Here is a 9,011-nt window from a genome sequence, read left to right on the forward strand (position 1 = left end):
TATCTCAAAAAATCTCAGTTTCTTTCAATGAAAGAAAGACACATTCCAAACCAGGTTTTTTGAACACAACATGCCAACGATATGTCAAAGATGAGACATACGACAAAAACAAAATAGTTCACACGAGAAAGTGGAACTTGTATTCCCAAGGGAGCGCGTGCGCGCGAGATCTTATCAATCCAACGTTTATGACATGAAACGTATCTTTTCGTGTGAGCAAAGAACAGGATACGACAAGTAAAAAATGCATGCACTGTTATGCATTAGATGGAAGTTAACCTAGCCCGGATGATATGTATACAACGAAGGCTACAACACTACAACATTGATCTTGCGAAAACGTGACTTACGTGACGTAGCGCACTTCAAAGTCTTACTGTTCCCTGCTCAACACGGACAGTACGTATTCAAAGGGCCGATAAAGACACTATCCTGAACCATGAAAGATTTACTTTTTATGATAACAATCCAATTAACTGATAACATAGAGAAACCACAAAGTGTTGGCACAGAAATGTAACGCCAACTGATCTGGCGGGTCCTCAGTTACTCAATGCAAACGGGGCTCTCCAGAACGCAACATAACACAACGCAAAAGAAATCTATCGCGATGGAGCAGTACAAACACACATCCACTTACGTTTTCGAAACGATGCACGAGGATAAGAGCTCGACCCGCTGGCATTTTCTTGTCTCACTCGTCTATCGATGGAAATCGATGCGGCTGAAATAAACACGTCGTCTCCCTCTCTGTACGGCCAAGAATGAGAGAAATGAAATCACAGTTTTTCAGTGCACCAAGTACGGACATTCACCTACAATTTCAGCAGTGGACTTCACAAATACAACTCACCTTCCTTAGTCCTTACACCGCCACCGCATCTCCTTCCCTGCCCTGCCTGAAACGTTACCAACAAACTTCCCATTAGCCAACTTTGCCACCGGGGTTTGGTGCGGGACTAAGCGCGAACGCAGGTCCCCACTACCAGAAATTATACGCTCGAGTTACCCACATTTGGGGTAATCGCAAGGGTCAACCCCAATCGAAGTGCAATGAAAGAGCCTCACCTTGAGAGGACTGCCTCCCTGATCACCAAGTGCCTCCCGCGTCAGGTAAGTTTTTTTTATGTTTAAGGCGAATGGCAGCCCCCCGGTAGGGTGAGTGCAATGGCTGCCAGACATTCAGACTCATCCATCAACAACAATGGTTCGCCTCAAACGGGGGTGCACCAGCACGTCAAACGTCACCGGGGAATCGAACCCCGCCCCTACAAACAAAAAAAAAAAACAAAACTAACGAAGAAAAGCATTCACGAGACGCCTCGTCCGACTTACACTCGAGAATGGCATTTCCACATCAAACAAACAAACAAGCAAACCAACAGGACGAAGGACTACAGGACAAAACAAAAACAACCGAACTGTGCAGCGGCGAATGGCAGACCTGACAAGGACGCCAGTCAGAAAGACTCATCCTAACAGGAGTAGGTACGCCGCGAGACAGCAACAGCTTGGGGCGACAATGGGACTAGAACTGGGACAGAGAAAAACGACCATTGCAAACAGAGCCGATAATGCCAGACGCACCCCACTGACGATGAAAATAACGTAGACGACGGGGGGACTTGAAACGCTTAAAAAGGAGAGGTAGATTGAACTTGACACGAGAGCGGACCTTTGCGATGACATCGAGAGCACCGGGCGGCACATTACGGAAACGAAAGTCATTCCGAGCGAGCCAGATAAAATACTTACAGACAACCTAGGATGTACACGAAAACACGAGGAACTCGACGGATCTCAGCCGGGTCAAAAACCAAACAGCACGTGACGGCAAACCAAAGAAGGGGACGAAGACGAAAAAACCAAACAATAGAGACTGTAACCATGAAAGAACACTATGAGCAAGAGGGCAGGAGAAAAACAAGTGAGAAGGACATTCAGAGGCAAGACGGCAAAAAGCAAGAAGGGTCGACCGAGTACCCAAAAACCGACAAGGCGATCGGCAGTGTACAACACGCCATGGCGACCTTTCAGTTGAGATCGATCACTGGGCGGTCAAGATTGAAGAAGAACAATTGGGACCAGGTCGAAGGCCAGTAGAGAGTATAGCCATACAAAGGAAAAAACTTGTCAACACAATGGGGAGTCGGACGATCCTCAGACAGCAAAAACAAATAAACAGAATTTGCAGAGATAGAGGAAACAGCAGCAAACATGATGAGGGGACAAAGACGCAATGACAAGGGAGGAACGACGCCGACGGGAAAAGGAACCACCAACCAAACGCCAAGCAGACAGAAGAGCAGAGTAAAACGGGGGGAGGGACTTGGAGGAAAAGGCCTCAGGACGGGACAGAACAACATCAAGAGCAGGGACACCAAAACGAGAATCACACCAAAAGGAAAAGAAATGGACCCAACTACGCGGAGAAAACAGTGAAACGCCGAACCCACTGGACAAGAAGCGCAGAAACCTTAAGACGAAGATCAATGACAGAAAAACCCACCAGCAGATGTAGGCTGAACAACAACAGCACGAGAAACCAGATCGCGTTTGCCCTTCCAAAAAAACCCAAAAACCAATTTACAAAGCTCGGAAGAAACCCAAGGGGGGACATGAATTAGGGAGGCAATGTACCAAAACCCTAGAAAGGGCCAAGGCGTTGATGACGAGAGCTCTCCCGCCGTAGGACAGGGAGCGTTGCCTCCAAGAAGCCAGCACATTCTCCACGGCATCAATCCTAGGACGCCAGTTCACTTCCTCCAAATTCCCAGGCCCAATAAAGACGCCCAGCACTTTGATCTTGGCCGAGGTCCCAGTCCAGGGTGACAGGGGGGTCAGTCCTGCCAGACCACGAACCGAGCCACAATCCCTTGGATTTGGATCCCTGATTAAGCTTAGCACCAGAACCCCTTTCAAAAAGAGCATAAACTTCAAAAATAGCAGCAATGGCAATATCAGACGTGACAATGAGAGAGGTGTCATCGGCGTACTGCGAGATCGGAGACAGGGCCCGCGGGGGCCCGGGGACAGAAAGACCAATGATACGTGGATTGGCACGAATGTTAACAGCAAGCACTTCAGAAACTAGAACATACAATAATGGAGACAAAGGACAGCCCTGACGCACGCCACGAGACAAAGGAAAAAACCGAGACAGATAACCATTAACAACTACAGAGCTTTGGACAGCAGAATAGAACAGAACAACCCAACGGACAAAAGATGGGCCAAAACCCATCCTCGACAAAGTAGCACACATAAATGACCAATCCACTCTATCAAAGGCCTTTTCCTGGTCTAAGGAGAGAACGGCAACGGGATGTCAGATTCCGTGGCAAAGGCAACCACATCACGCAAAAGAGCAACATTCTCGCCAATAAACCTGCCAGGAACACCGCAGGTCTGATCCTCACTAACAAACCAGATGGATAACTTTGAGAAGGCGCCCAGCAATAAACACGAGAAGCAAGCTTATAGTCGACGTTGAGAAGGGAGATGGGGCGCCAGTTACGAGCGTCCAACCGATCTCCCTTCTTAAAGATTAAGGATATGAGACCCCGCCGTTGAGACAAAGACATAGAACCAGACAGATAACACGAATTCAAGACCTCCACTAAATCAGACCCAAGGACGTCCCAGAATTTCAAGTTAAAACTCCATGGGAGAGGCCATCGGACCCCGGGGCTTTACGACGAGCCATGCCAACAAGGGCACGATGACACTCCTCAAGAGTCAGAAAGCCCTCACAAAGATCAGCTTGGGCAGATGAAAGGACGAGGGACACATTACTGAGAAGAATATCTTGAGCGGCGGAATCCGTAGGACAGGCAGTAAAAAAAGAGAGGAGTAGAAAGTGGCGAACGAAGAACACAGATCAGAAGGTGTTGAAACAATGGACCCATCAGGGTTCCGAAGCGCAGAAACCCACCGGTCAGCAGACCGTTTCTTCTCTAAACGAAAAAAGTACGCCGATGAGACTTCGCCCTCCTCAACCCATCGGACACACGTGACCGTACTTGGGCACCTTGAGCAGCCCTGATGTCATAGGCGGAAAGCTGTTCAAGGGTGGATCGATAAACACCTAAAACAGACAGGCAACCAGCATCAAGCCGTGCCTTGAGGTGTGCCGCCAACTAGCCAACAAATCGCGTGACCAAGATTCTTTCTGCGACCGGCGCACACAGTAAGATACCGTAATGCCCTTCGATCTTTGCTTTACCGGAATCCCACCACTTGGAAAGAGAGGAAAAACAGAGCTTACAGTCCTTCCAATCGGCCCAAAAGTCAGAAATAAGGCGACAGACCAGTACTCCTCCTCCTCCAGGACTGAGGTATTAAGCTTCCAAAGCCCCGGACCAGGAGGAATAACGTCAGGAACAGTAAGAGAGCAGGACACAGCACAATGGTCTGAAAACGGACACGGAAGAATTTCACAAACAGAGACAGAGACGCAACCCAGACATAAGGGCACCCAATTAGATCTATACGGGAGGAGATAGAGCCATCCGCCTTAGTCCAGGTAAAGGCGGAGGAAGACGGATGGAGGTATCTCCAAATATCAATACAACAGACATCGTCAAAAAGACGACCAAGGGCAACAACACTCTCACGCGAGGTATCACCGACCACGGAGCCCACACGGTCAGCAGCGCGATCAAAGACGGTATTAAAATCGCCGGCGAGGAGGGTGGGAACTGAAGGGTCTAATCGGGAAGAGACCCCGTCCAGGAAGGCATCACGATCAGGGTTACGATTGGGAGCATAAATGCAAGCAACCCTGAACACAGCGCCACGCAAAGAAAACTCACATAACAAAAACCGACCACAACTATCAGAGGAAGAGATTTAACAAGGGACAACACTGGACGAAAACAAAAACATACAACCACAAGGACTTATTAGAGCCGGAGACACCACAACGGAAAGACCAGATGACTGGAAACCAGGACTGACACTCACTGAGGGAGATGCAGTGGGCCTCTTGGAGGCACACTACATCAGGAAACAACAGGCAAGGAATGAAGCCACTGTACAAACCCAGCTCGCTTAGACTGGTCTCGCAGACCGTTGACGTTAATTGAGACAACTGACAGAGCCATAATGGAGTACAGTAAAAGAGTAACTATGTACGTGCTTTGCGTTGGGGGAGGGAAAACGACACATCAGGCAAACCTTCGTGCTTCGCAGACTTGACAGTATCAGCTGAAGCACGAGTCTTCGATTTAGTAGAAGAGGGCGCAGCTCCGCTCTTCTTAGCCACCTTTGTAAGAGCCTTCCGGGAAGGAGTAACAGAAGAGCTATCAGAGGAGGTTCTCAACGGAATCACAACCGCGTTTACGAGGAGTGGATACCTCAACCATTTCCACCTCCAAAGGTTCAACAGATTGGGAGGATGGAGGAAACACCCGAAGAAACAAGACTGTCGGTACCACCACTAGCAAACAGTACCCCTTACGACGCACACCTGTATTCTCAGCCACTTTACATAAAGTGCCACCACTTGGTGGTTTTTAACATTTTGTAATTTTTTAACAGAATCTCAGTACTTTTGGCACGATGCCCGTAAATGCTCACGGCGGACAAGGTGCTCCCAGTCTCATGGCCACGAGATATGGTGGTCCGATTACAATCCGTGCCAAGGAAGGAATGCCCAAAGCCAACCTGAAAGCGAGGCGCACACAACGATCGCTCTTGTACAGTGGGCAGCAGCACCAGCATTGCATGGCACTTGCGTTGACGGCAAGAGGACAAATGCACATTGTGCTTGCTCTGACCTCGTTTTCATTTTCCCTTATAACAAAGTTAATTTTCACGGCAAATTACTTGTCTACGACCATACCACAGGGAAAACACCGGTTCTCGTCCGATCACCGAAGTTAAGCCCTGTCGGGCGGGGTTAGTACTTGGATGGGAGACCGCCTGGGAATACCCCGTGTTGTAGGCTTCCCTTTTTCCTTCTGTACACTTGATTATCTCAAAAAATCTCAGTTTCTTTCAATGAAAGAACATTCCAAACCAGGTTTTTTGAACACAACATGCCAACGATATGTCAAAGATGAGACATACGACAAAAACAAAATAGTTCACACGAGAAAGTGGAACTTGTATTCCCAAGGGAGCGCGTGCGCGCGAGACCTTATCAATCCAACGTTTATGACATGAAACGTATCTTTTCGTGTGAGCAAAGAACAGGATACGACAAGTAAAAAATGCATGCACTGTTATGCATTAGATGGAAGTTAACCTAGCCCGGATGATATGTATACAACGAAGGCTACAACACTACAACATTGATCTTGCGAAAACGTGACTTACGTGACGTAGCGCACTTCAAAGTCTTACTGTTCCCTGCTCAACACGGACAGTACGTATTCAAAGGGCCGATAAGACACTATCCTGACCATGAAAGATTTACTTTTTATGATAACAATCCAATTAACTGATAACATAGAGAAACCACAAAGTGTTGGCCACAGAAATGTAACGCCAACTGATCTGGCGGGTCCTCAGTTACTCAATGCAAAACGGGCTCTCCAGAACGCAACATAACACAACGCAAAAGAAATCTATCGCGATGGAGCAGTACAAACACACATCCACTTACGTTTTCGAAACGATGCACGAGGATAAGAGCTCGACCCGCTGGCATTTTCTTGTCTCACTCGTCTATCGATGGAAATCGATGCGGCTGAAATAAACACGTCGTCTCCCTCTCTGTACGGCCAAGAATGAGAGAAATGAAATCACAGTTTTTCAGTGCACCAAGTACGGAACATTCACCTACAATTTCAGCAGTGGACTTCACAAATACAACTCACCTTCCTTAGTCCTTACACCGCCACCGCATCTCCTTCCCTGCCCTGCCTGAAACGTTACCAACAAACCTTCCCATTAGCCAACTTTGCCACCGGGGTTTGGTGCGGGGACTAGCGCGAACGCAGGTCCCCACTACCAGAAATTATACGCTCGAGTTACCCACATTTGGGGTAATCGCAAGGGTCAACCCAATCGAAGTGCAATGAAAGAGCCTCACCTTGAGAGGACTGCCTCCCTGATCACAGTGCCTCCCGCGTCAGGTAAGTATGCCTTTTCAGCCTCTCCGGGACCGCAAAACGCAACTTGTCTGCGCATACCATGTGGTAATGGAGGTCACGTGCTCCTCGTCCTGTCGTGTCGTGCTGTCCACTCGCTGCTATGCTACCTAGAAAAGAGAAGAGAATGTGAAGGTTGGTTGCTTGGTCACTTTTTCTGCTTTCACTTGATTATTTCTTCCCCAGAGGGAAGTGGGCCACGCTCGGAGGTAGTGCTATACCGAGGCAACCCGTGGCCGGGACGAGGCAAGCCTCTTTTCCACGGCCCAGTTCCAAAAATCAGTTTAATATATGAGCTGCTCGATGAGCAGCCGTATCAGATATTAAGCTGATAAGAACAGATACTACACTTGATCTTAGCCAAAAGGCCGAGAAGCGATGCCCGTAAATGCTCACGGCGGACAAGGTGCTCCCAGTCTCATGGCCACGAGATATGGTGGTCCGATTACAATCCGTGCCAAGGAAGGAATGCCCAAAGCCAACCTGAAAGCGAGGCGCACACAACGATCGCTCTTGTACAGTGGGCAGCAGCACCAGCATTGCATGGCACTTGCGTTGACGGCAAGAGGACAAATGCACATTGTGCTTGCTCTGACCTCGTTTTCATTTTCCCTTATAACAAAGTTAATTTTCACGGCAAATTACTTGTCTACGACCATACCACAGGGAAAACACCGGTTCTCGTCCGATCACCGAAGTTAAGCCCTGTCGGGCGGGGTTAGTACTTGGATGGGAGACCGCCTGGGAATACCCCGTGTTGTAGGCTTCCCTTTTTCCTTCTGTACACTTGATTATCTCAAAAAATCTCAGTTTCTTTCAATGAAAGAACATTCCAAACCAGGTTTTTTGAACACAACATGCCAACGATATGTCAAAGATGAGACATACGACAAAAACAAATGAATTCACACGAGAAAGTGGAACTTGTATTCCCAAGGGAGCGCGTGCGCGCGAGACCTTATCAATCCAACGTTTATGACATGAAACGTATCTTTTCGTGTGAGCAAAGAACAGGATACGACAAGTAAAAAATGCATGCACTGTTATGCATTAGATGGAAGTTAACCTAGCCCGGATGATATGTATACAACGAAGGCTACAACACTACAACATTGATCTTGCGAAAACGTGACTTACGTGACGTAGCGCACTTCAAAGTCTTACTGTTCCCTGCTCAACACGGACAGTACGTATTCAAAGGGCCGATAAGACACTATCCTGACCATGAAAGATTTACTTTTTATGATAACAATCCAATTAACTGATAACATAGAGAAACCACAAAGTGTTGGCCACAGAAATGTAACGCCAACTGATCTGGCGGGTCCTCAGTTACTCAATGCAAAACGGGCTCTCCAGAACGCAACATAACACAACGCAAAATAAATCTATCGCGATGGAGCAGTACAAACACACATCCACTTACGTTTTCGAAACGATGCACGAGGATAAGAGCTCGACCCGCTGGCATTTTCTTGTCTCACTCGTCTATCGATGGAAATCGATGCGGCTGAAATAAACACGTCGTCTCCCTCTCTGTACGGCCAAGAATGAGAGAAATGAAATCACAGTTTTTCAGTGCACCAAGTACGGAACATTCACCTACAATTTCAGCAGTGGACTTCACAAATACAACTCACCTTCCTTAGTCCTTACACCGCCACCGCATCTCCTTCCCTGCCCTGCCTGAAACGTTACCAACAAACCTTCCCATTAGCCAACTTTGCCACCGGGGTTTGGTGCGGGGACTAGCGCGAACGCAGGTCCCCACTACCAGAAATTATACGCTCGAGTTACCCACAGTTTGGGTAATCGCAAGGGTCAACCCAATCGAAGTGCAATGAAAGAGCCTCACCTTGAGAGGACTGCCTCCCTGATCACAGTGCCTCCCGCGTCAGGTAAGTATGCCTTTTT

The 9,011-nt window shown here is 48.1% G+C and overlaps 6 non-coding genes across 6 annotated transcripts; 2 read left to right on the forward strand and 4 right to left on the reverse strand.

Annotated features, from left to right (window-relative positions):
• Positions 1–953: 953 nt before the first annotated feature.
• On the reverse strand, positions 954–1,121 carry LOC138035131 (U1 spliceosomal RNA). Its single transcript, XR_011129452.1, has one exon. It is a non-coding gene; the product is annotated as a U1 spliceosomal RNA (small nuclear RNA).
• Positions 1,122–5,831: 4,710 nt separating this feature from the next.
• On the forward strand, positions 5,832–5,950 carry LOC138035140 (5S ribosomal RNA). Its single transcript, XR_011129460.1, has one exon. It is a non-coding gene; the product is annotated as a 5S ribosomal RNA (ribosomal RNA).
• Positions 5,951–6,926: 976 nt separating this feature from the next.
• LOC138035121 (U1 spliceosomal RNA) lies at positions 6,927–7,090 on the reverse strand. The gene has a single exon (XR_011129442.1). It is a non-coding gene; the product is annotated as a U1 spliceosomal RNA (small nuclear RNA).
• Positions 7,091–7,284: 194 nt separating this feature from the next.
• Positions 7,285–7,477, reverse strand: LOC138035132 (U2 spliceosomal RNA). Its single transcript, XR_011129453.1, has one exon. It is a non-coding gene; the product is annotated as a U2 spliceosomal RNA (small nuclear RNA).
• A 267-nt stretch (positions 7,478–7,744) lies between these two features.
• LOC138035143 (5S ribosomal RNA) lies at positions 7,745–7,863 on the forward strand. The gene has a single exon (XR_011129463.1). It is a non-coding gene; the product is annotated as a 5S ribosomal RNA (ribosomal RNA).
• Positions 7,864–8,839: 976 nt separating this feature from the next.
• LOC138035125 (U1 spliceosomal RNA) lies at positions 8,840–9,003 on the reverse strand. The gene has a single exon (XR_011129446.1). It is a non-coding gene; the product is annotated as a U1 spliceosomal RNA (small nuclear RNA).
• Between the last annotated feature and the right edge of the window lie 8 nt (positions 9,004–9,011).

This window comes from Montipora capricornis, unplaced genomic scaffold, assembly GCF_036669925.1.
Source record: "Montipora capricornis isolate CH-2021 unplaced genomic scaffold, ASM3666992v2 scaffold_259, whole genome shotgun sequence".
Lineage (NCBI taxonomy): Eukaryota > Metazoa > Cnidaria > Anthozoa > Scleractinia > Acroporidae > Montipora > Montipora capricornis.